This window comes from Trichosurus vulpecula, chromosome 4 (genome assembly GCF_011100635.1).
Source record: "Trichosurus vulpecula isolate mTriVul1 chromosome 4, mTriVul1.pri, whole genome shotgun sequence".
Taxonomy (NCBI): Eukaryota; Metazoa; Chordata; class Mammalia; order Diprotodontia; family Phalangeridae; genus Trichosurus; species Trichosurus vulpecula.
The window spans coordinates 163,720,087-163,747,262 of NC_050576.1; the positions used below are offsets into that span (position 1 = coordinate 163,720,087).

The window sequence follows — 27,176 nt, forward strand, 5'->3', positions numbered from 1 at the left end:
TACCCTCTACCTTTCTCCTAGGAACAACTCTGCCAGCCAGCTTCCCGCATCCTGGATCCTTTCTTCTTAGAACTTCTCGTTTCTCTTCCCAGGGTATTCAAAAAGATGGCTGGATAGCACAGTGATTAGAGTGCCAGAATCGGAGTTAGGAAGACCTGAGCTCAAATCTTGCCTCACTAGCTGTACAGCCTTAGGCAAGACACTTAATCTCAGCCTCCGTTTTCTCATCCACAAATGGGAATATCAATAGCACCTCCCTCCCGGGGTGGTTGTGAGGATCAAATAAACTAACGTGTAAAGTGCTTGCAGACCTTTAAGTGCTGTGTAAGTAGAGAGTAGTAGTAGTAGTAGTAGTGGTAGTGGCGGTATAATGGATGTCGTTCAGTCTTTTCGCAGTTGCGCCTGACTCTTCGTGACCCCAGTTGGGGTTTTCTTGGCAAACATAACTGTAAGGATCTGCCATTTCCTTCTTTAGCTCCTTTTGCAGATGAGGAAACTGAGGCAAACAGGGTTAAGTGACTTGCTAAGGGTCACACAGCTAGTAAATGTCTGAGGCCAGATCTGAACTCAGGGAGATGATTCTTTCTGACCTCAGCCCCAGAGCGCTATCTACTGCACCACCTAGCTGCCCTTGTATAATGAATAGATTATTGAATTTGGGAGTTAAAAGACCTGCATTTGAGTCCTAGCTCTTATATGACCTTGGGCAAATCCCAATCTCCTGATCTTCAGTTTACTCAGATGTAAAATGGGAATAGATACTTTACTGCCTACCTTAGAGGGCTGTGAGAATTAAATGAGGTAATACATCTAAAATGCTTGTTAAGCCTTGAAGTTCTATGGAAATGCAAGCTATTTTAGAATTCAGCGAATATTTACTGTGTTCCTCCTATGTGACCAGCTCTGTGTTAGCTGCTAAAAGAATTATATTTAAGGACATTTTTCAGTTGAGTTTGAGAGCCCATCAGTTTGGATGATTCTCCAAAATGATGTAGAGCACAACTCCTCCATGCCTGCATGCCCTGTGTGACTATTGGCTGTGCTCTCCCTCAAGTTCACCACTGGGGTCCACTTAACATAGTGACAAGGACCTTCCTTGCTTTCTTCTGATGTCATAAGAATGCCAGTGGAACATGCAACCAGCTCATCTTTCTTATCTTGTTATTTGATAATATCTTTTACTCTTTTCAAAGTTCCTCATTACTTATATGTTGCAGTCTGTCCACTCGCTCACTCCCTCCGTGCAACTTTTCATCGCTCTCCGTGTGATACTCATTTTCAATTCTTTGGAGACATATTCCATGGTTTACATCCATACAACAACAGTGGTAGAATACCGGAACTAAAAAGATGGGCTTTTCTAGAGAGAAACCGGTCACCAAAGAAGGGATATGATTGTAGGTCTTACCCTTGAGGAGTGTGCAGAATCTATTGATTTTCTTCTAGTTCCACTGATGATGGTAATAGTGATTACAAAACCTCCTTGCCCCCAACCTGAGACCTGTGTATTGGCAGAAACCAAGGAACATACCTGGGTATGCCAATAGGCTATGCATACAACCTAAGCTGATGTGCTTCTGGGACATAAAGAAACCTAAGAAACCCATCATATTCACTCATATCTACAACCCTACCAGCAGCTTCCCTCTCCCAAACCATGAGGCCAGCCTATCTGAGCATTTAGAAAGGGAATTAGCAATCACTGAACCAGCATGGCTTCATTAAGAACAGGTCATGCCAGACTAACCTCATTTCCTTTTTTGACAAGGTAATTGAACTGGTAGATCAGGGAAATACTGTAGATATAACATACATTAATTTGTTTCTAAAATTATTTTTACTTTGTTAAATATTTCCCAATTACATGTAAAATTTTTAACAATCTTTTAAAATTTTTATTTTTGTAACATTTAAAAACATTTTGAGTTTCAAATTCTCTTCCTCCTTTCCTGTCCCTACCCCCTCCTTGTGAAGGCAGGCACTTTGATTTAGGTTATACATATGAGGTCATGCCAGATATTTCTGTATTAGCCATGTGACAAGGGAAAACACAAAACAATAAAAATAAAGTTTTTATTTAAAGTATGCTTCAATCTACATTCAGAGTTCATCATTTTCATCATGAGTCCTTTCAAATTGTCTTATATCCTTGTCTTGATCAGAGTAATTAAGTATTTCTCTGTTCATCATCTTTATAATATTGCCATTCCTGTGTACAATGTTCTTCTGATTCTGCTGACTGCCCTTTGCATCAGTTCATAAAAGTCTTCCCAGGTTTTTCCTGAAACCATCCTCATCAACATCTTATAGCACAATAGTATTCTGTCATAATCATATACCACAATTTGTTCAGCCATTCTCCAGTTTATGGGCATTCCCTCAACTTCCAATTCTTTGCCACCACAAAAAGAGCTGCTATGAATATTTTTGTACAAACAAGTTCTTCTCCTTTTTCTTTGGTTTCTTGGGGATACAACCCTAGTAGTAGTAATGCTAGATCAAAGGGTATGCATTTAGCCCTTTGGGCATAGTTCCAAATTGTTCTCTAGAATGAACCAGTTTACTACTCCACCAACACATTCCCTCCAACATGGTTATTTTCATTTCTCTCATGTTTACCAATCTGATGGGTATCTCAGATTTGTTTTAATTTGCATTTCTTTAATCAGTAGTGATTTAGAGCATTTTTTTTTTCATAAGACCATAGATAGCTTTGATTTCTCCTTCTGGAAACTGTCCATTCATATCCTTTGACCATTTAAATTGGGGAATGGCTCTTATTTTTATAAATTTGACTCAGTTCCCTATATATTTGAGAAATGAGGCCTTCATCAGGGAAACTTGTTGCAAATTTTTTCTCCCAGTTTCCTGTTTTCTTTGTAATTTTGGCTGTATTAATTTTGCGCAAAAGCTTTTTAATTTCATGTGGTCATAATTATCTATTTTACTTCTCATAATCTCTATCTCTTCTTTGGTTGCAAACCCTTCCCTTCTTTATATATCTGACAGGTACATTTTTCCATGTTCCTCTAATTTACTTGTGATATTACCCTTTATGCCTTATCTTGGTATATGGTGTGAGATGTTGGTCTATATCTAGTTTCTGTCAAACTGCTTTCCAGTTTTTCCAGTGATTTTTGTCACCTATTGAATTCTTACCCCCCAAAAGCTTGGATCTTTGGGTTTATCGAACACTAGATTATTATGGTCATTTACTATTGTTATACATTTATTTCAACAAAAATATTTGATGTGCCATTTTTTGTGCTATCCTTTTGGGCAACAAGAAGACATGGGCTAGAATTCAGGAGTGGGAAACCTGCGGCCTCAAGGCCACACGTGGCCTTCTAGGTCCTTGGGTGTGGTCTTTTGACTGAGTGCAAGTTTTACAGAACAGATCCTCTTATTAATTCTGTGAAGTTCTATGAAGTTTGGATTCAGTCAAAGGGCTGCCCTTGAGGACCTAGAAGGCCACATGTGGCCTCGAGGCTACAGGTTCCCTACCCCTGGTGCTCATAGTTTACCAAGGCTTGGAACTAGTTTAATAACCAGACCAAGAAAGTAGTTATTAAGGAGAAGAGAGATCTTTAATGAAATGACCCAGGAATCATGTGCTTAAGGTTTTTATCAGTGATTTGGATGAAGGTATATGTGGCATGTTTATCAAATTTGAAGATAACACACTGGAAGACAACCTGAGGTTCCCAATATACCCAAGGCTAGAATGGACCAAATTTAATGAGATGAAATTTAATAGTCTTTCACTTGGGTTAAAAAAAAATCAACTTCACAAATGCAAGGATGGAGGAGGTGTGGCTAGACAACAGAATTGTGGAGAATCATAGATTTGAGAAGGACCTCAGAAGCCAACTAGTCCTACCTATACCTGAACAATAATCCTCTTTGACATTCCTGATAGATGGCCATAATTCTTTGCTTGAAGATTTCTATCGAGAGGGATCACACTATCTCCTGAGGGCAACTCATTCCACTTTTGGATAATTGTAATAATTAGGATTTTTTTCTTACATTAAACTATATCTGTGTTTCTGTGTCTTCCACCTGTTTCTTATTCAATGAGATTAAGCATAAGGTCTTATTTCCTTTTCTCTACTCACATAGTCACCTTCTTAGTTGATTATCTCTCACCTGGACTATGGCAGTGTCCTCCTAATTGTGTCTCTGCTTTGAGTCTCCCTACTCTACTGTATACTCCATACAGGTGCCCCATAGTGATTTTTCCTTCAGTATACATCTAACCTGTGTCATTCCTTACTCAGTAAACTCTACTGGCTCCCAATTGCCTCTGGGATAAAATCTAAATTTTTTGTGTCTGGCATTTAAAGTCCTTCACAATTTCATCCCAAACAATCTTTCTAGTCTCATTATACATTTAATCCCATTCCTATACTTTACAATCCAATCAAATTAGCATTCTCTCTGTTCTTCACACATGGCACATCCCTCTCCTTTTCACTGGCTATCCCCTAAGCCTGTGATGCTCTCTTTGCCTCCATTCCCTGGCTTCCTTCATGATAGCTCAAATCCCACATCAAGACGCCTTTCCTGTATCCCATTGCTAGTGCCTTTCCTCTTAGATTACCTTCCATTTACCTTGCATATGTCTTCTTTGCATGTTCTCTCTCCCATTAGAATGTGAGCTTCCTGGAATTTAATAATTAACCCTTGATGATTGATTCTCATGGGGCATGATCTTTAAGACCTTCACCACTCTGCTTATCCTGCTTTGGATGTTCTCCAGTTTATCAATGTTCTTCCTAAGACATGGTCCCTACAACTGGAACACATTACTCTAAATGTGTTCTAACTAGAGCAGCCTACATCTGAACTAAGACCTCTAGTGTTGTTCTTCAGTCATTTTCAGTCATGTCTGACTTCATAACCCCATTTGGGGTTTTCTTGGCAAAGATACTGGAGTGGTTTTGCCATTTCCTTCTCCAGCTCATTTTATAGATGAGGAAACTGAGGCAAACAGGGTTAAGTGACTTGCCCAGGGTATCACAGTAAGTGTCTGAGGCCAGATTTGAACTCAGGAAGATGAGTCTTCCTGACTTCAAGACCAGCACTCTATCCACTGTACCACCTACCTGCAAGACCTCTAGTATTGGATACTATTCCTGTCAATGAAATAAGCAAGAATTAGCATTACTAGTGGCTAAATCACACTGTTGACCCAGTTGTTTTTTTAAATAAACTCATGTCTTTCCCATCTGTGAAATTCATTTGAAAAAGATCAAGGAGTTTTAATAGACTCCAAGTTCAATATAAGTCAACAGCGTGACCTGGTAGTTGAGAGAGCTAATGTAGTCAAAGACTGAATTAAGAATGGCAATATCTAGTAAGAAGGAATATGATAATTCTTCTGATCAGATTACAGTTAGAATATTGTTTTAATTTCTGGGCACCACATTCTAGAAGAACATTGATAACCCTGAGAGCATCCAATGGACGGCAAGTAGGCTGTCAAAGGTCCTCAAGTTTACACCATGTAAAAATCATTTAAAGAACTGGGGATGTTTACCTTATCAACCCCTAGCCCTCCTGCCTTTTGTGGCAAAATTCCTTGAAATAGCTTTTAATAGATGCCTCCAGTTACCTCCTCTCATTCTTCTTAACTGTACAATTTGGCTTCTGACCTCATTCAACCAAAATTTCTCTCTCCAAAGTTACCAGTGACCTCTTAATTGCCAACCCCATTGGCCTTTTCTCAATTTTCAACCTTCTTGACCTCTCTGTAGCCTCTGAATAGTTGATCACCCTCTTTTCCTTGATACTCTCTTCTCTAGGTTTTTGGGGCACCTTGTTTTCTTCCTATAACATGACCACTCTGTCAGGTCATGCCTGCTAACAATGGGCATCTTATAGAACTCTGTCCAGGGTTCCTTTTCTTACTCTCTACTATTTCACCTGGTGATCTCATCAGCTCCCATGAGATTCAACGTTTGTCTCTATGCTAATGATTCTCAGATCTAACCTCTCTGCTGACCTCCAGTCTTGCATCTCCAACTGCCTCCTCCTGTTGACACCTCAAACTCAACCTACCTCAAACTGAACTCATGATCTTTCTCCTCAAACTTGCCTGTTTCTGTCAAGGGCACCACTATCCACCTAGTCCCCCAGGCTCACAACCCAGGAGTCATCCTTGGCTCCCCATTCTCTCCTCCCACATATCCAATTTGTTGCCAAAGCCTGTTGGTTTTTACTTTTGTAACATCTCTCAAATATGCTCTTTTCTCTTCTGATACTGTCACTACCCTGGTGTAGGTCCTCATCTCACTTGTCTCCCCACTCCAATGTATCCATTTAGCCACCAAAGTGATCTTCCTAAAGCCACAGATCTCTCCTCTACCCCAAACTCCAGTGGCTCCCTATTACTTCCAGAATCAATTATGAAATCCTCTGGCATTCAAAACCTTTCATGACCCTGGGCACCTCCCCCATCTTTTCGGTTTCCTTACACTTTACCAGCACCCCGCTCTACCCTCTGCCAAATATTCTTTGATCCAGTGACACAGACTTTCTTTGCTGTTCTTGGAACAAAACATTCCATCTCCACACCTTTTTCTTTCATTTTTAAAAATAATTTTATTTCATTAATTCCCAATTACATGTAAAAAAAATTACCTTTTTTTTTTATTTTGAGTTCTAAATGCTCTCCATCTCCCCATCTTCTGACTCCAGGTATTTTCACTTACTTTCCCTCATTCAAAGAGATTCCCTCCTTATCTCTGCCTCCCAGCTAAAATCCAGTCTTCAGACAATTAAGTTGGTCCCAATCCCTCTTAATTCTACTACTTTCCCGCAGTCAACATTAATTAAGCACCTATTAGGTGCCTGGCTATTATGCTAAAGCTGGGCATAACAAAAGGAGATAAAAGATAGTCCCTGCCCTCAAGGAATTTACAATCTAATGGAAATTTCCCTATGTTGATTGTTGTGGTCGTTCAGTCCTTTAGGTTTCAGTGCTGTCCGACTCTGTGACCCCACTTGAGGCTTTATTGACAGAGATACTGGAGAGGTTTGCCACTTTCTTCTCTAGGTCATTCTACAGATGAGGAAACTGAGGCAAACAGGGTGGTGATTTGCCCAGGGTCACACAGCTAGGACGTGTCTGAGGCTAGGTTTGAGCTCATGAAGATGAGTCTTTCTGACTTCAGGCCCAGTACTCTTTACTGCACCACCTAGTTACCCTCCTTGGTTGATTATTTCCTAATTATTGCGTATATAGCTTGTTTGTATATGGTTAGATGGTGAGCACCATGAGGCCAGGGACTATCTTTTGCTTTTCTTTGCATCCCTAGTGCATAGCACTGGAATATAGTAAATGCTTAATAAATGTTTACTGACTGAGACTTTGGGGTAAGGGACACATGATATTTCTGGGGTGCTATCTGGTAGATGGGATTAGATTTGTTCTGCTCTTCCTGAAAAGACTTAACTAGAAGCAATGAGGGGAACCTAAGAGAGATTTGATGTAAGGAAAAACTTGCTAATAATTAATTATAGCTGTGCCAAAGTAAAATGCTCTGCTTTAGAAGGTGGTGGGTTCCACCTCCAAGGTTCAGGAAGAACCAGCTGGATTTGAATTCAGGAAAACTCCAGGACAAGCACCCTCCACTGCACCAGAGAACTCATCTACAGTTATAACGGAGAAAAAAGAATAGTTGAGGAGAGAAAGGGTGTATCAGAAAGAACGGAATAGAATTAGTAGCAAGTGTTAAAACTGGAACAATACCAATGGAAGTCAGGAATGGACAGGACTACTTTTGAGATAGAATCAGAAAAAGAGTGCTGTGAGGAAAAGACAGGAGCTCTTGGCAGGGTCACCTTTTACTAGGTAACCCTGCCCAGGGAAGGAATAGAGAGTGATTCCTTTTCCTCATTTTATCTTTAATAATTCTAGTTGCACAGGTACCAATGAAGTATTAAAAAGCCTAGGGGAAGGAACCTGAGTTAAAATTTGGCTTTGGACACTTACTAGCTGTGTGACCCTGGGCAAGTCACATAACCTCTGTTTACCTGAGAATGAAATGGCAAACCACTCCAGCATCTTTGCCAAGAAAACACCATGGTCTACAGGTAGGAAGAGTCTGACAGGACTGAATGACTAAACAATGACAACAACATGGAATCCCAGGAACAAGAACTGCATAATAGGAGTATGGGAGAACACCTACATCAATAAAATACAAGTCAAGTGTGGCCAAGGGAAAATGCTGCTGGACTTGGAATGAGAGCTAGACTTGAACCCTGATCCTGTCTGCCACTTACTACCCATGTGGCCTCAAAAACAAATTATTTAATCTCTGAGCTGGCTTCCTCCTCTTCAAAAGGAGCAAGTTAGATGACCAGTAAGCTGCCTCGAGGTAGGGCCATTTTTCACGTAGTCCCGGTATCTGGTTCTGGAACAGGGCTTTGTACATAGTAGGGGACTATCAAGTGCCTGATTGTTTACACGGATCCCTGCCAGTTTTAAACATCTATTACCCTCCAACATACAAATCCAAGTTGCTGCCTGGCTTCTTCCATCGCACGATGGTTTCTTAAATGCAAGGCTAGCCAAGGGGACATAAATACCCTTGCCAGGACAAACTGCCCGTGGCCCACCTCGGCTTTAATGGGGTCCTGCCCTCCAGCTCAGCTCCATTTCTGCATCGAGCACCAGTATCTAAAGCTCCCTCCCATCCCCCTCCATTTCTTGGGAAGCCCGTCATGTCTTCTCATCAGACCAGGGCTTCCCCGGGGTAGGGCCTGTGTCCCTTCCATATCACCCAGGGCTCCCCAAAGACTCGGGCCGCGCCTCCTCCTTCACATTGGGGATAGAAGGCCTGAAGGCAGCATCCCTCATCAGGCTAGGAGCTGGCCCCCTGAGGGCTTGATCTGCTCCTTCCTCCCGAGTCTCCCTCGCCAGGCCTACAAAAGGCGCAGTAGGAGGCAGCAGGCCTGGCCGAGCACAAGAATAGCCAGGCTACCGCGGCGGGAGGGGGTTGGCCACGCCCCGGTGGGGCAAGGGCCTGGCTCAGGGGCCTAAAGGAAGCTCCGTCCGGGAGCGCCCGGCTTGTGCGCGAGGGCACCCCGCGTCGAAGCAACTCCGGGCTCCACCAGAGCTCTGTGCACTTCCTTCAGCTTCGACCCTTAAGGTGGGAAGAACACGCGAGGGGGCAAAGGGGACCCCGGTTTTGGGGGAGACCAGCGTACGGCGGCTGCCTGGGGACTAAAAACTCTCTGAGGGAAAGTTGCAGCCTGAAGCGATTTTTTGACCCCCGACACTTAATAGGCAGCAGAAGACCCGGATGTGTCTGGGGCTGGCTGAGGTACCCATTAACGCGCCCCCGCTAGACCATCCCCCTTTTCCACTTCTTATTGGACAATATGTACATCAATCAACACTAAGTTAGCCACTTACTGGCCGAGGGAGGGATCGAGTTCGGGCATCCTATCATCCATTGGTGTGCTCGAGAAGAGGGGGGCAGGACGTTGGCTACAAGGAGACCAATGGGCGTCGTGGCGTGTGGAGGAGGCGGGGTCGGAGCGCTTGGCAGCTGCCCAATCAGCGTCCTTGTTTGTGTGGTGCCGCCGCCGCCGCCGCCGGTGCCGCCGCCGCTGTCCCTGTCTGTACCGCAGTGTCTGCTCCGCCCGCCAGCCCGCCCCGGCCCGGCTCGGCCCGGCCCGCCCTCTCTTCTCCCCTTCCCCTCTCCCCGGCCCCGAAAGCGGGGGCCTGGAGTCCATACTGCCGCCACCTTTTCCCTTTTCGCCGCCTCCGTTGCCGCTTGAGGAGACGGACCGAGCCGGGAGTTCCGCCGCCACCGCCAGGTAAGGAGCCGCGGCCTAGGCCAGCCCGCCCGGGGGCGGTGAGGAGGGAGGGGAGGGAGGAAGGGAGGGAGGGAAGCGGAGGAGGGGGAGGGGTAAGGGATAGGTGGATGAGCTGGGGGGAGGGGAAGCGGCCTCGAGCCGACGCCCGACCGCGCGCCCCCGCCTCGCGCCCCCTTTCTCCCACCTCACCTCTGCCTAGCTTCCCCAGTCTCCCGGCCTCGCACCCCCGCTTCCCCGAGCTCCCTCGCCCCACCCCCCCCTCCGCGCGCCCCCGTCTTTCACTTCATTCCCGCGCGTCCCCGGGCTCGCGCCCCCTCATTCCTTCTCCTTTTACTCCCCCTCCCCCCAACCTCGCGCCCCGTCTCTCCCTCCCCCCTCCCCTGCTTCCCTCGGCGCCTCACGCCCGCCGCTCTCTTCCCCCTTTCCTGCCTCACGCAGCCCCATTTTCAAAAATCCTACCTAACCCCAGTTTTTCCCTGGGAAAAAGGGGGGGCGCCCCTCCTTTCGGTACTGTGTGTGCCGGGTGGATGGAACCGGTAAGGCGCTTTTGAGGGTGGGGGGTCACAGCGAATGGTTGATCTTTGCATTTAGGCTAGGGGTTTTCGATCAGGAGAAGCCTCTGCGACCCTCTATTCATCTGTCTCCCCCCCACTCCCCCCACCCCACCCCAAGCTAGGGGATAATCTGTTTCTCCTATGCCGGCTAAGCCACCTTTCTGCACAGTAACCCAGGCCCAGGCACTGTGGGTCTCCACCCTTCCCATTCTCTTACCGTCCCCCACTCCCCCCCCCCAAAAAAAAACCAAGCTGGATCTTTATGGTAGTTTTTCTTTACCCGTTCTCCTTTACATATATATCCTGTAATTGTGCACCCCTGGATGAGCATAGGTACCTTCTCCTGTCTTACCGTGGGGCAGCCCTCCTTTTCCCTGGAGGTGCTGTAGCCTTTTGATCTCCGTCAGATACCAACTTCTCTCCAACCACAAGATGTCAGCTCTTAGGACTGGCACTGAGGTGAGGATGGAGGCGTTTATGGTGGGTGGCATGTGGAGGCTAGCTGAGCCATCCGCTTTTTCCTCTGCTGTCATCTCTGGGGAACCAGACAGCCTCCCGAAAATTGGCTTCCTGTCTTCCGTGAGAAGATTTTTTCTTTCTTCTTTTTCTTTGAGGGATCCTAACTGGTTGTGGAACAACCTGAAACGGAGGAGAAGACTAGTGTCCTGAGGGGGAAATGTACAGGAGGGATCTGTAATTGTTGGAGAAAAGTTGTAACACCGGTACACCAGTGTGTTGGGGAGTGGGGGCCGATGATTTTGTTGATAGTAGCTAATTGCAAATGACTTCTGACTAAATTTTGACAGAAACAGTGTTTGTATAAGGGGATTGTAGTTAACTGACTTGGAAGTTTGATTTTGACTTTACTGATATTTTTTATGCTATGAATCCAGAACTTTTTCTAAGGCTTGACATTTATTTGATTTCTTCATCCTGGTGCTGAACATGGTCTAGCTTTCTGAGGGAGATCATCGTTTGAAACTAGTATTTCAGTCATCTCAAAGTTGAAAAAGAAGCTGCTTCTGGAGGTGTGCCCCAGAATTGCATTTGAAATATTTTTTTTTTCCTGTTGTGTGAACCTAGGCTACTGTTTGCTGCATAAGCATTAGTTTAGGTATCAATCAATAACATTTATTAAGCATTTGTTACGTTCTAGGACTGTACTAAACTTTGGGTAGCCCTTCCTTGGATTTTTCCGTGTAAATAGACAGTGTTGTCGGAAATATTAACCCAAAAGGGGGACTCTTCAGAATAGAGGAATGGGGGCATAGGTGTGTGTCAAGACTCATTGTCCAGTGGTAATGATAGTACTCGTGATGTCATTTGTTAGAATGTAAGAGTCTTGAGGACAGGGACTGTTTTTGCCTTTCTTTGTATTCCTAGCTTAGCCCAGTGCTTAGCACTTATTAAGTGCTTTATAGATGTTTGTTGACTGACTGCCTGACTGGGGACAGGTGCTGAAGAGCAGGGATCAGAAGGCTGCCCCTTTGAGCTCAGTGACCCAGTTCCAGAGGAGGGAGGTGAGGTTGATGGACCTTTGCCCTGCTCCAGACCTCTCCTGAAAACCCAGTCTGTAAGGAGAGAGTGACTCAAAGCTGACAACAGCATCCATCTTCATGACACTGTGGTTTATGTGTGGTGTGTGTTAACTTCCTGTTCAGAGCCAGGCTGAATAAAATCTACATTCGAATACTTGCTTGGGAACAGTGTTAATCAGACTCTTTGACCATGATTTGGACCTGAGCTTTAGTCTGTACTCAAGGTTCCATTTTGCATAGGACCATGGTTGGGGGCGGGGAGCGGTGGGAGTGCAGCAGGGAGGTGTGGGGAATTTGCTCTTCTGAACTTCTCAGTCTTAAATCACACTTGGAAGCCTGTGTGCGTTTTTTTTTTTCTTTTTGGCAAAGTTCCCAACATTTTTTGCCAGCGGATGGGCTGGGCCTCCAGGTTGGATTTTGGTTCACGAACAGCAGGGCTGGAGTGGTGTTCTTAATAGTGTCAAATACTAGGATTGCTAGGTTCATCTTGGATTTGGGGGGGGGGCGGTGAGGGGAAATGGCTATCAGAGCAGTAGTATTCCAGATGTACACCAGAGAGTTTTGTTTCAATTTAGTGATATCCCCTCCCCCCAGCTAGAGGTATATATGTAGGGGAGCAGCAGCTGTGTTGTCCTGATTTCCAGACTCTGAAGCATATTCTGTGTTAGCCACCCCATTGGGAGTCATACTGACAAGCAGCCCCCCTGCTCTCAGGCTCAGAAGGCTCTTGTTGCTTTGGCTCATTGAGAAAAGCCAAACCAGCTTTGGTTGATTATATCAGCCACTGGAGAAATATCGAGACTTGGGCCATAACTGGGACTGAGGAGATTTTTTTTTTCCAGGCCCTTTGCAAGTACTTAAAGCCCTACATCATTCCATATCAAGGCACAATAGCCAAACGTTTTCTGAGACAGTTTGGAGGGAAAGGAAAAAAATAAGACACACACCCAGATTGACTATAAATCTAGTCCCAGAGTAAAGCTGTCCACCTCTTACTCGGGAAAAATCCAACCTATCAGACAATGCCACACGAAGTTGCAGTTCCTCAGCTTTGGCTAAGCCTGGGAAAGATGCATAAGGAAGTTTTGCCCCTGTCTGCAAGAACTGACTTTTGCAGGGAAAGCAACTGTGGATTGATTATATCGTGAGGCAGTTCTTTAGACTTTGATTTCAGACCCACTCTATTCTCTGTGACATTTTCATGGGTTTTGCTATTGGGTTTTAAAATCTATGGAGCAATCCCCTTTGGTCAAGGGGATGATGAGCTGCAAAAGAATCAGGTGTGCTTCTAAAATTGCTATCTTTTCTTTCTCTTCTCTTTGCCTTCCATCCTTATCATAAAAATATTCCTACTTCGCCTGGATTCATCTGGTAGGAGACTTGAGGGGTGGTGTGCGTGTGTGTGTTTCATCTTTGTAAGATCTGTTTTCTGGTGCTGTCCCAATAATATCCTGACCCTTTGCCTCCCTCTCCTGCCCCCACCCTCAAAAAAGATTTCTCTAATTCCTATCATTATTCTAGTCTTGTTCACCTGTTAACTTATCAGAAGTTTCCATCTCAGTATCCTTTAGACCACCTTTGTGGACTCTTTCAAATTCAGTCAATACCACATGATTTAATGCATTTAAGGGATTGAATGGCTAAATCCAAAATCCTGAAGAAACTTGGTTACTATGGAAGCTTCTGTAATATTAGGCAAGCAGTAACTGAGGAGACCATGAAAGCAAAGGGTAGCACTATCTTCCTAACCCATTTCTTTCCTTTTCTTCAGGCCTTGCTGATTGCTCGGTAGCTAGAATTTCATAGATTTTGATTCTGTTTAGGTAACTATTAGATAGTCTCCCTCTGACTAGGTTGCTTGAACAGGAATTGCTTTTAGCCCCTTAACCAAAGCTTGTTGATTGCTACCTTTTTTTAAGAGAAAGTAGAACTTGTAGTCTCCAAGGAAATGAGCTAAAATTGCCTCTGGATTTAGGTTAGACATTAGGATTATTTAAGACATAATAGGTTGGAATATGTTACCTAGAGAGGTTGTAGGAACCCTCGAACAGGACATAATTAGGAAGAAGATAGTTGGCTATTTTTTAGTGGATTTATGCAGCTTACAGTGGAAATATAGAGAGATGGACTTAGTATATAATTTTCCAGTCTGGCATATTGAGATATATTAGTGTGCCTTGATGAATTCTCCTTCATCTTTGGCATTAAACTGCACTTTTTTCCTCAGATCTTGCCATGGCTCCTGCTCTGCATAATTGATCAAATAATTAAATGCCTTTTATGTGCTAGGTGCTGATGATGCAAAGACAAAAATGAATCAGTCCCTGCCCTTAAGGAACTTACATTCTATTGGAAGATATGACATAAACATAATTAAGCATATGCAAAATATATACAAAATAAATGGAAGGTAATTTGGGAAGAGGAGGAAAGATACTAGCAGTTGGGGTGAAGAGAAAAGGTTTCATGTAGAAGGTAGCACTTGATTTGAGTTTTGAAGGAACCTAGGATTTCTAAGAAGCAAAGGTGAGTAGGAAGTGCATTTCTAGGCATAAAGGACAGACAGTCCATCCAAGGGAATGCAGACCAGTGATGGCCTAGGAAAATAATGAGGGAGTAGAGAGATTGGAAGTATTGTTTTGGATGAACACTAGGTTTTGGAGGAATGAGGCAGAGAGAGATGATGATAGGTTATGATCAGATAAAGGATTTCAGAGTTCCTGATCATAAAAATAGAATACTTGTGGATATTTGTGAGATCAAGACTATGACCATCCCAATTTCTGGCTGAGGTAGAGTAGAGGAGCATAGGTAAGTAAGGTTCCTGTTAACCTCTTCCTCTTTTTGTTCATCAATTCTTTCTCTTTTCCCTTAATATCTCCCTTCATCACAGCTATCATCAGTCTTTTTAAGGGCCCACCCTGTCTATACTTATTTTGATCAGTAGGTGTTGGATTCTCTGATCATCTATTGAATTTATCATGCCATGATATGAAAAACATAATGAAATGCCAATCTAAGACCTCTTAAGGACATATCAAATTATAGAATACTATAATTTTACTTCTTGTTCGGGCTAGATTCTTAGTTGACCTAAGATGAAGAAACTGGCAGCTTTTTGCAGGTTGAATTTCTAGAGTAGCTTGTGTATTAGTGTTGAGACAGTTATCCAACTTTAGAAGCTGTTTTGGGACTGGAGCTGCCATTTTGCCCCATGTAGTTTTTGAGGGCATGTGGAGCAGCTTGGCTTTGCCTGGCTTCCATTCTCCATGAGTTCCCAGAGGGCCAGATGTAACTGAGCTTCTGCTCCACCTTCCTGCATCTAACACATTGGAGCCAGAGAGTAAGGTTTCAACTTTGTGAGTGAAGTTAGGAGCCTGGGCCAGGAACAACAAACCCTTCATTTCCGGAGACATGCTAGTGGCTGACTGTGATGACCAAGAGCTACCCTGTCCACCCGTTATTCTACCCCTCAAGGCAGACAGATCTGGGAATTAAGGGGAGGGAAGACTTTGGTTTTAATTTTAAAATCCAATGTAGTTGGAAATAGAACCATCTATTATTAGTTTGCAAATCCAGTTCTGTTCTTCTTTTAAAGTTCTACTCTTTACTTGCTGATGTTTGTCCCTCTCAGTTTCTGAACTTCCTTTTGCCTAGTAGTTAGCATCACCATGGGAGTTCTATAAGGAGGCACTGTAAGCTTTTCTACTGTGGGACAGAATGTAGTCCTTGGGCACAATTTTCTAACTATCTTGTTATTTCTGTGGCTAGATTGCTGTGTGAATTAGAAGAAATTTAACCCCATCATTTTGTTACTGTCCCTAGCAAATGGTAGGAGTTTCCTGGGATAGTAAGGCCACTTAGTCTCTTATGACAGTTTTAATGTGGGTCGGGTGACTTCTTGTTTGTTAACCAATGTTTTGGTGTAATTCTTCAATCACTGTATAATTCAGACAGTGGAGTATAATATAATCATCAGTATAGTGTATGTGAGACTACATTAGAAGTTAAATTTTTAGAAGGTATTTTTAAAAATATTGTTGATTTCCTCATTGAAACAAGGGCCAGATCCCATTTCTTTTCACTATATCAAGTGGAAACCAAAATATGTGCCTCAAATCATATTGATACAATCCTTAGTTTCATTCATCTGTGTGATCAACTTGCCTCTGCTCCTTTGGGGAGAAAACAGAATACCAGCTATTCATTAAGATGGCTTGTATATGTGACCTTGGCACAGATAATCTGAAGACTTCAGGGAATATTGGTGAATTAGATAAAATTCCTGTAGAAATGTGTCCAGTAAGCATAGATGGTTGATAGTAAAGATATCTCCAAAAGCTTTGAATGAATCATTCAGCATTTATTAAACACCTACTATGGGCCAGGGGTTGGTAATATCAAACAATGAATCCTCCCTCTTTTCACAAAGCAAGTATTGAGGAATTTTGGAGAGGGAGTAGTGGTAAAAGAACCAAAATCATCACTTCTTCTGACAAAATATTTCTTGATTGTTCTCCCTCCCCATATTCAAGAGGATAAGGATCTCCTAATAAATTTGGTGTGTAGAGGTATTACTTGTTGTGGATTGTACTGATTGTTTGGGTGGTGTCCTACCCCTTGAAGGTTGTCTCCTGTTGAATAGCACAGAATTCATGCTCTATTCAAAGCCGACTGTTTGGTGCAGAAGCCTCAAGTCACATGGGGCTGAGAACTGGGGCATTTGGGACATCCATTGTTTCTATACTAGGTTAGTTCTCCCCTCTTTGCTGGTTTTCTGAATATCCTGCCATATTTACACTAGAGAATAAAATGCATTAGTTAAGTCAGTCAACAAACATTTATTAAACAAGTAGTCTGTGCCAGACACTGTGCTGGGGTGGGGGAGGGGATGCAAAGAAAAGCAAAAAACAGTTCCTGCTCTTAAAGAATTTATAATCTAATTTATAATCTAATGGGGGAGATGTGAAGGAATATGTACAAACAGGATACATACTGGAGGGAGGGAAGGGCCTTGATTAAGGAGGACTGGGAAAGGCTTCTTGTGGAAGGTGGAACTTTTGCTAAGATTTGTAGGAAACCAGGGAAGCTTTTTAGAGAATACCAGGGTGGCAATAGAAAATAAAGGGCAAAGTTCTGCAGTTAAGTGTGAAGTTTGTGCTCAGTATAGTTTGGAGTCTTTAAAAGAGGGATGAAGCTGAAGGGGTATACTCTGGCATACTCAAGTTAAATGAGGATGGACATTGGGAAAGAGGGAGGAGAAGGGAGAGATGGTTGGGGGAAGGAAGGAGAGGGAGGAGAGAAGAGAGGATGGAAATGAGTAGTGGACCTGTATTTGTGGACTTTGGGGCTTGTCACTTCCGAGTAAGTTAGCATATCCCTATTTTTCACAGAAAGCTTTTAAAATAGAGGCAATGAAAATGATAGCATCATAGAATCTTAGCATTGGAAAGGAACCTTAAAGATCATTTAATCCAGCCTATTACCATTGTGGAAATCTACAGCTTGATAATAGTTGTTCACATTTATATAACTCTTTAAGGTTTGCAAAGGACTTTATATGTTATCTTATTGGGTCCTCACAACAACCCCATGAAATAAGTGTTGCTATTATTCCTTTTTTACAGCTGAGGAAACTGAAGCTCACAGGGGTTAAGTGATTTGCACAGCTAATAGTTTCAGAGGTGGGATTTGAATGTAGCCCTTCCTGACTTCAAGTTCTGTGCTCTGTCCACTACACTGCCAGTAGATTATTCAGTCTTTGCTTAGACATCTATAGTGATGGGTATCTTACCACCTTATGAGGTTATCAATTCCATTTTTGTACAGCTCATATTGTTAGATCTTTATTGTAATGAAATCTACCTTCATTGGAATCGAATCTTATATATACTTTGCAGTGTGAGGCAACCAAAGCCTAATAATTATACTTTTTTTCTCCCTCAGTTCTCTGAACCACATTTTCTGTGGACTTTGAAGTAATATAATCAGAAACATCTTGGCACTTAGAAAAATTTTTAAGATAGTAATTTCTTTATGAATTTGTGGTGACACACTGCAGATCAATATTTCTTTAACTTACTATTGGTGAATTGTTTTTGGGGCACTGAGAGATGAATTATAGCCAGTATTTATGTAGCACTTTTAGGGACAACTTTGGGAGGTAGGTGCTATTTTTGTTGTTATTATTATCACTTTCATCTTATAAGATGAGAAAATTGAAGCTGAACAAGCTTAAGTGACTTACAGTTACACAGTTATTAAGTGTTTCAGACAGGATTTGAACTTGGGTCTTCCCTGACACCCCAAGTCCTGAGTTCTAGCCACTGTGTGACCTGGCTGTTTGTGAGGATATTGTAGAAAGAGGAAATAAGGTTCTTAGAAGAGAGTGTCAGGGTAGACCCAGGGTCACACAGCTACTATACTTGAGAGGTAGACCTGAAACAGATTGTCTTGAATCTAAGACCAGTTTCTATGGTTTTGAGCATCCACTCATGACTGTCATGGTGCCACATTATGCCCTTCTTCTTCCAGAGTTTAAAATCTTCCATTGACCATCCAGTTTTATGGTTGTGGAGTTTTATGCTTAACTTGAGAAATCTAATTATGTATCTAGTGAAAATTTCTCATAATTTCACTTGTGACCTGTCATATACCCTGACGGACTTTCTTAGAGAATCTGGGGCTCTCTTTTCCTCTGGGGTACAGAAAACAATATCTCCCTTCTTTCCGCCCTAGAGTTGTTCAGTCTAGGAAAATGTCAGCCTTTCTCTGCAATGTGGAAAACTTGAATGGCTTCTCATCCTTTCCTAGTTGGCAGAATTTTTTTTTGAGTCACTATAATGTAGTAGAAAGTACATAGGACTGGAAATTAAAACAAAAGTTTATGTCTTGATTCTGCTACTAACTTATTCATGTGCCCTTGGAACTTAACTTAGTAGACCTCAGTTTACACAATTGTAAAAAGAGACAGTTGGAACCAATGATTCAAGTTCCTTTCCAGTACTAACATTCAGTGGCTGAGTGGATGAATGAGGCCAGTTAAATCCACAAGCAAGTTGCTGGGAAACTGAAATGGCTTGGCCAGGACTGGTTAGTTCATTTTGGAATCCCTTCGTGCCCGGAAGATTAAAGTCGGCCCTAACTAAGGATTTTAACAAAGAATGGTCTTAAATTTGACTTGATAAACCAAGATTCTTTTGCCCTGACTGCCCATCTTCTGTGGGCAGTATCATTTACATCATGAAATCATTATCATCATCAGTAAACATTTACTAAGCACCTATTGTATGCAGTACTATGGTAACATCAAGTAAGAGCTGAGCCATGAAAAAGTCCATAGCCTAAATGCTGAAGATAAGACACTGACAGGTAAATAAAACTGTAACAGAACCAAGTAAATAGCACTTCTCAAATGCTTTTACACTAACCTTCTATGGAGCAAAGGTGAAGTTTTAAGATTAGTGTTACATATTAGATTTAAACTTTTCTCAAACTGGACTCTAAATGCCTGTTTAGCACCTTTTAGAACTTGAATAGGTGAACTCTCCTCTCAGACCCCTTTAAAGCACTCTCAGCCTTGAATAGTCAAATTCTAAGACTGTGAGGGATTTGTGAAAGCCTGGGTTCTAATAAATGTTTGAACAATATTTTATAGCTATGAGGAATAACTTTGTGATTTTCATGTGCAAGTTTCTAGTTGGATGGCACCTTATCCTTTTAACTCGAACTTGAAGGATTATGCTTTTTCATTGAGTTAACATGTCAGTATTCATATCTATATTGGGCACAGCTGATGGGACCGTAAGTTGGACCCAGCATCGAATGGGAGGAAAACAGAGGACCAGAATGCCTTTGGGATATTGTGCACTCTTTTTAATAATGCTTAGGTCCTTCTTGACATGAAAATCCACATTTAAAAAAATACTAATTGGTTCATCTGATCCTAGATTACAGGTTTTCACAGTCTCCAAAGGCTGAAACAGTTGCAGGTGACTGAAAGAGTAATTTACTTTTGAGCAAGAAGTGATATAAAGGAATATCATTAAGGAAGAGAATAATTGGAAAAGAGATGGGTCAGTCATGTTGTAAGATGGCACAGCCTGAGTGCAATGGTATCACCAGGAAACTTAAAAAATAGAGAAGAATGCCTTCAGCATATTGCCTAGACCTTTTGTAGAGCATCTGTGGAAAACATAGAAAATAATTACACAAGATGGGAAGAAATGGATAGATTTTGATCTGCGACAAAAGAAAGAATACCTACATCAAAAAGACTATAGACTGCTTGAAATATTGAAGTTGTCCTGAAATTCATCACTTAAGTCTGGTGCTGCTTCTGAATTTGAGGTTCTAGGTGGATTGGAATTTGAGGGTTGAAGTTGAAGGGAGGGAGGTAGCTTTCTAGTAATAGTTTCTGAGGTAAAACAACTTTATTCAAACCTGAAATTGAGAAATTCAGATGGCAGGTGGTCAGACTTGCCTAACGTTAGACAATCTATTGATTTCATATACCATCTTTGTATTTCCTTTCTAAAAAGGGAATTACTAGAATGCCAATTGGCAAGTAGTCAGTATGTCTGTAGCCAGGTTATTGGGAAGAGAGTATGAGGCATCTAAAAGCCTTTACTTTAAAATTTCCTTTCAAATCACTAATCTAGCCAGTCCGTTCTTTGATTCTTGAATTTGCCTATATAAAAGGAATTAGATAGCTTTAGGAGTAAGGAGCACCTGTATTCAGATTAAGCATCTACCTATGTGCTAGGCACTGTAGATTCAAAGACCCAAAGTAGTTCTTGACCTTAGGGAGCTTATATTTCATTGAGGGAAAACCTAACAACAGATAAATAAATACAAATTCAATGATTTGGAGGGATGTGGAGGGTCCCAACAACTGAAAATGGTTATCAGAAAAGGCCTTGTATGGGAGGGGGCACTTAAGTTGAGCTTTTTTTTCTTTTTAAAAAATTTTTGAATGTCTTCTGTCTCTTACATCATCATGGTTATCCTCAGTGTCCTTTCCCCTCCTCCTCCTTTTCCCCCTCCCAGAAAAACATCCCACGTAACAAGTCATATTTTTTTAAGAGGAAAAGAAAATCAGCACAACTCATTCATACATTGAAAAAGTCTGAAAACATGTGCACTGTGTAGCCTCTTGTGGCCCTCCCACCTTCATAAAGGGAGGAGTTGGGGGTAACTTCCCATATCTCTTCAAGTCATGCTTGATCTTCGTCATTTTGTTACATTCATTAAACTGAATTTTCAGAGGGGCTAAGAATTCCAAAGAGGTAGGCTTGAGGAGAAAGCATCTAGTAACTTAAATGGTGAATTAGTCACAGTTTTAGAAAGCAGGAGAGAAATTAAAATCCCTGGGATGTAATGTGCTATCTGCTTTTTTGTCACTGAATGAAGTAGCAGCTTTATTAGGAAATAAGGGAGATACTTCCAAAAGAAGCACAAAAATGATTACAGATACTTATTTTAAATTACAAAAATGACTTTGCGTTACTCTGAACAATAATGCTAGATAGGACTAGGCCTGGATTGGTAATTTCATCAGCATAGTTAACTCCCAAGTGAGGATACTTCCTCTCCCAGTGAAGGTTGGCACCTTTTCTGCAATGTATAGTCTTCAGGAATTGTCTGGAGTACTGAGAAGTTAAGGTGCTTACCCGGGATCCTACAGACAGTATCTCTCAGAGGTGGGACTTGAACTCTCATCATCCTAGCATTAAGGCTCCTTGTCTGTCTAGTTATTTTTTTTTCGATAATATTACATGGCTAATCATGTTACCTTTTTTTGCCTTAATTTTATTCGTCTGCCAAGTCAAATGCCAACTTTTTTTTAATAGTCTGACAGATCTTTTTAGAATTTCACAATCTGAGCATACAGCTTATGGTGAGAGAAAACAAAAGGTGGGAAAATTGACCAACATGTCCACATTGTATTCAGCTCATTTGGAAATTATTTTCTTCCTGTTGTTGAAAATCATTGAGATCCCAGTGGCATAGGAGCTAGATACTACTTGCTCTGTAATAGGTCGTGAGGACTGAGTTTCAGATTTAGGGAACAGGGTCTAGAGACTTTATCAGAGGGTTATTCCTTCTGATGAGCTCCTATTTGATGGTTGTTTTTCTTCCCATTCCTTTTATATGTTCTTTCTGTGGTGGAAGAATAAAGATGATTTGTTTAAATACTGAAATTTTTTACTGTGGTAGATTTTCATTTATATCCCTCAGGGGCAGCAAAATTTACTGTTTTGAATCAAATGAAATTAACTTAAGATTTCTTTCTGATCCTTAAGGAGTAGCTAGGCATTTGTAACGGGGGGATAGATAAAAGCAAATTTGAGTTCCTTTTGAAATTATAGTAGCGTTGGATAGCTTTTACAATCACAGAAACTTGGAGCTGAAAAGCACCTTAGAGGTCATGTAGTCCAACCAGGTACTTTTTTATGGTAGACACAGCTGGTGTGCTTTGTGGCAAGTTAGGAAGGTAACCCAGGCATCCCATCTCCCTGGTCAGTGCTTTTGGTGCTTTGTTACAGCACTGCCTCGATTTTATTTTTGTTGGTGTTCAGATTTGACTCTTATGAATACTGTCTGTCAGTTTGCTTCATAATCAAGAAAACTTCGTCCTTCTGTGCTTATCAGCTCTCTAAAACTTTGGGTTACTTTGATATTTCCTTCTGTAGATTGGTCAAAAGATTTGCTACAATGATGACCTTTATCTTCATGACTAGTTGACACAGATTTTTGGAAATGAAAAGAATTGAGAAATAATGACTACACCATCAAATCATGTCTGGTAACCTGAAATAACACCTGTGCTGAGTAAGGAAAGTACAAAATGTTGAGAAGATCTTGATTAAAAACCACTATGAACTTCAAGGTTCTGGTGTTTGTGATAAAATTCATTTGCTGACATTTTCTTGCCTCATTTTGACTTAATAGAAAATTACTATTAAACTTGTATGAAAGGAAGAGGGCTAAGTCTCTTTCCCACTTCCTTTAGTTGACATTTTTCCCAGCATGCCCTTTTGACACTTACTTTTCAATGGTAAATTATGGTTTGGTTTAGTATTAGTTTGTTGAGAATGATCAGAGGAAGATATGGTACTACCAGTGATGAGAGAGAACCAACCTCAGTTTATTATGCAAATAGTCTGAGTTTAATGGAAACTCTATCTGGTCAAGTAAACCATTATTTGGTTTGTATTTGTTACAAGCTAGAGATAGTCACCTTGAAGTTGTGTTTTTGAAAGGAAATTTTAGCTGAAGGAAAATCAATCAACCAGATTCTGATTTTCAGGTGAATTTCAAAATTGTTGTTCAGTAATAGTCCTTTGTCAAAGAAGGCCAAATATAAGGCATTTTCTCCTTTCCCCCTCCCCTATATGAATTACTCTTTAGCTTGGTTGTTATTAAAGTTCCTGATTCTAATTTAATCTTGGAGACTTGACAATTATTAAATACCTAGTAGAGCAGTGTGATTCCAAAATGGTAATTTAATAGCTTATTGTTTCTTACTTCACAACAGTTTTCAACAACCTAGTAGCTGTATGGTGAAATGTGGTATTTATACATGCAAAAATACACCATTAATGAAATATCTTCTGATTTGAATTCAAGGGCATCTATGTCAGCAGTCTTTCTTGAATTTTATGATGCATTGATTAGGCTGAGGGTTTAGGGGTTAAGCCCTAGTTACTGGACTTAAAACAGGAGTAGAGATTTGTATCTATTATGGCATAGTTGCCATTTTTATTTTTTTTTTAAATTATTTTTTATTTTTTTTATTTTTTTGCCATTTTTAAAAAGATACAAATACTGGGTTACTTTAAAAGGAAAGTTTTGTGTGTGGGGTGGGGGAGAGTAGAGGAGGCTGGGCCAATGATTTCACAGAGGCAGGGAATTTCTGATATAAAAACTTTTTGTGTCAGTGTAAATGGTGATTGCTCTCTGCTCAAGGCAGTCAGAGGTTGTGTCTTGCCTAGGGTCACATGTGTCAGGTAGCAAGGCTTGAAACTAGGTCTACCTGACTTCAACATGGGCTGTAGTCCAGTCTCCTCATTTTATAGATGAGGAAACTAAGGCCAAGAAAAGTTGTGACTTGCCAAGTTAGCCAGTTAATGACTTATTGTTTACTGTGAGCTAGGCACTGTTCTAAGCAGTAGGCATATAAAGAAAGTTAAAAACTGCCCCTGCCTTCAAGGAACTCACATTCTAATGGGGGAGACAACACGTAAACAACTATGTACAAACAAGATATATACGTGATACGTTGGAGGTCATCTCAGAGGTGGGGAGGAACCAGGAAAGACTTTTTAGAGAAGGTATAATTTTAGCTAAGACTTGAAGAAAGCCTCGGAAGCCAAAAGGCAAAGACAAGAAAGGAGAACATTCCAGAAATGAAATGAGGGACAGCCAATGAAAATGCAGAGTCGGGAGATGGCTCAAGCAAGAGGGACAGTGTCACTGGGCTGTCATGTACACGGAGGGGAGCAAGGTCTAAGAAGACTCGGTAGGTAGGAAGGGCTTTAAAAAGACAAACAGAGGATTTTACATTTGATCTTGGACATGGTCACACCTATGTTTTAGGGAATATTACTTTGGTAACTGAGAGTGGGGAGGACTGAGGAGAAACTTGAGGCATGGAGACCACCCAGAAAGCTCTTGCTAATTATGCAGGTATGGGGTTGATTAGGGCTTGTATCAGGATGGTGTCTGTCAGGGAGAGAAGAGAGCTTTTATAGGAGGTATATTGGGAAGGTAGAATTGACAGGACTTGGAAATAGATTGTATGGGGCGGGGGCGGCGTGGTTTGAGAGTGAGGCTGACACCTAGGTTTCAAGCATGGGTGACTGAATAGATGGTAATACTCTTAAACAGGTAACTAGGAAGTTAAGAAGATGGGAGAGTTTAAGATGAGTTCATTTTTGGACATGTTAAATTTAAGATGTCTATGGGACATCCAGTTTGAGATGTCCAGGGTCACATAGGTAGTTGGATCCAGGTCCCCCAAGCTTTTTTTTTTTTGCCATTGTACCAAGCTGCCTCCACCTTATTCTTTTTTTTTTTTTTAGAAGGGGGAAGACAGGGCAATTGGGGTTAAGTGACTTGCCCAAGGTCACACAGCTAGTAAGTGTGTCAAGTATCTGAGGTCAGATTTGAACTCAGGTCCTCCTGACTCCAGGGCTGGTGCCCTACTCACTGCCCCACCTAGCTACCCCCTCCACCTTATTCTTAAGTAGTAACTTTTACTTCACAGTATATGTGATAGCTTTAGTCTTCGAGTTTTTGGTGGGTTTTTTTTTTTCCCAAAAATGTTGACTTTGCAGTTTCTTTGCAAATAAGTACTGATCTTTTTTCTTTTATCCCATTTGGTAGAGGTGGTACTAAGAGACAAGAGGCAAATAATTTAATAATCTGGTTTGCAATACCTCCCTGGTTTCATCCCTGTTGCCATCTCTCTTGCTTATTATTGGAGGCAGGCTAGGTGGCATAGTTGATAGAGAGCTGTGGTCAGGAACACCTGAGTTCCAGTCTGGCCTCAGACACTTAATGTGAACCTGGGAAAGTCACTTAACCTCTGTTTACCTCAGTTTCCTCAGCTGTAAAATGGGGATAATAATAGCACCTACCTCAGAGGGTTGTGAGGTTCAAATGTGATAATATTCCTAAAGCTCTTAGCACAGTGCCTGGCACATAGTAGGTGCTATATAAATGGTTATTTCCTTGTCACTGGATGTTCAGGGAAGAATGAAATTATTTGAACCATCTTTAAAGCTACTGAAGCGATGACTTGGACAAATAGTTCTTTAAAAGCTTTTTAATCAACTACTAACATATCTGTGTGTTTAAAGAGCTAATTATTTCTTTTCTAAAAAGACCTTTCTACTGAGATGTCTTAATAAGATTGCCATGTATATTAAAAATAATGAATGTAAACTCTGTGATATAAGGGCATATTTCCTTAGTTTCATAGATATGCATAAGCAGGAGGCAATTACCATCTAAAAGCCACTAACCTGTATTATGTGATTATCTTTCTTGGCCCCCAGATCTTTCCCATTCCAATGTGAAGTAGCTTCAAGCTCCTGTGCCCCAGTTTTCCTATTGTTCTGGTTCATTCTTTTATCTCAGCTCTCCTTGTAAAGAGTGAAGACTCTAGATCTTCTTTGTGCTTCATGTCTCTGCTCGTGTAGGTGCTCAGAGACTTTTTTCTTTGCTGTGAGGGGTTCTCTGAAGGGCCTTATCCTACTTGATTCCAAGGTATGAAAAAGTGTCAAAGAAAGAGACTTTTTAGCAAAGCCTTAATTGTGACCCTTAGAAGGGTTTACAGACTAAGGGAGAGTAATGGCATTTTTGTGATGAGTTAGTGGTAGAGGTGAAGTATAGGACTTTTAAGAGGTACTGCCCTCCATCTTGTAGGTGTAAAGTAAGTAATTGCCTTGATGTTTGATTAACCTGAGATATATCTGGACACTTTTCTCTGCCTCTCAGTGTTCTGGCTCTATACCCCTTGCACCTAAGCCCCAAGAGTATTGAAGGATTAGAACATAAGTCTTTTTCGCAGATCCTGACTTCTTCCATTCAACCTGCTTTCACTTAGCAATTGGACAAAAATTAGCCAAATAAATGGCAAAGCTCTTACTGTAGAGTACCACAGAGTGCCTTTGTAGACTACTGTAGGTGTTGGCTTTGTTAGGTACTGCTTGGGGGAATTATAAGAACCAATATAGTACACAAATATTAGAAACACCTTAAAAAAAAAAACTTGTAGAAAGGCTGTTATCAGAAGCTGTCTCTCACTTCTAGGGTATTGTACTAGTTTCTTAGGCAGGATGATAAACCTTTTATGTCTAGTCCAAAGAAACCCAAAAGCTCAGAGAACCCATGTATGGGTTTCTAACAGATTTTATTTTTACCCTAGCATTTGAAGGAAAGTGACATATATTTCCTATAAGCTCCACTTGCTAATTAATGTTGATATGCAGATCTTAGTTAAAAAACTGCCAAAAATCTTTACTGGGGCCAGGCAGTGTTTACCTTCTTGAAATATGTTCGGAGCTTGTTCAGCTTTTTCACTAATGTGTATCTCACAAGAAAAAAAAAAGAAAAAGCTTTATATAGTGCTTAAAGGTTTGCACAGCCCTTTACATATTCTATAACTCATTTGATCTTTGCCACAACGCTGTGAGATAGCTGCTATTATTCCCATTTTCCAGATGAGAATACTGAGGAAGAC

At 41.5% G+C, this 27,176-nt stretch overlaps 1 protein-coding gene across 3 annotated transcripts in view; it reads left to right on the forward strand.

Annotated features, from left to right (window-relative positions):
• The first annotated feature begins 9,576 nt into the window (after nucleotides 1–9,576).
• GATAD2B (GATA zinc finger domain containing 2B) overlaps nucleotides 9,577–27,176 on the forward strand; it is a 99,293-nt gene continuing 81,693 nt past the window's right edge. Inside the window, exon 1 of one of the 3 annotated variants that reach the window (XM_036754886.1) lies at nucleotides 9,577–9,834. The gene's annotated coding sequence lies outside the window, so the exon portion shown is untranslated. The remainder of the gene's footprint in view (nucleotides 9,835–27,176) is intronic. The other 2 variants (XM_036754884.1, XM_036754885.1) reach the window with 2 other exon arrangements.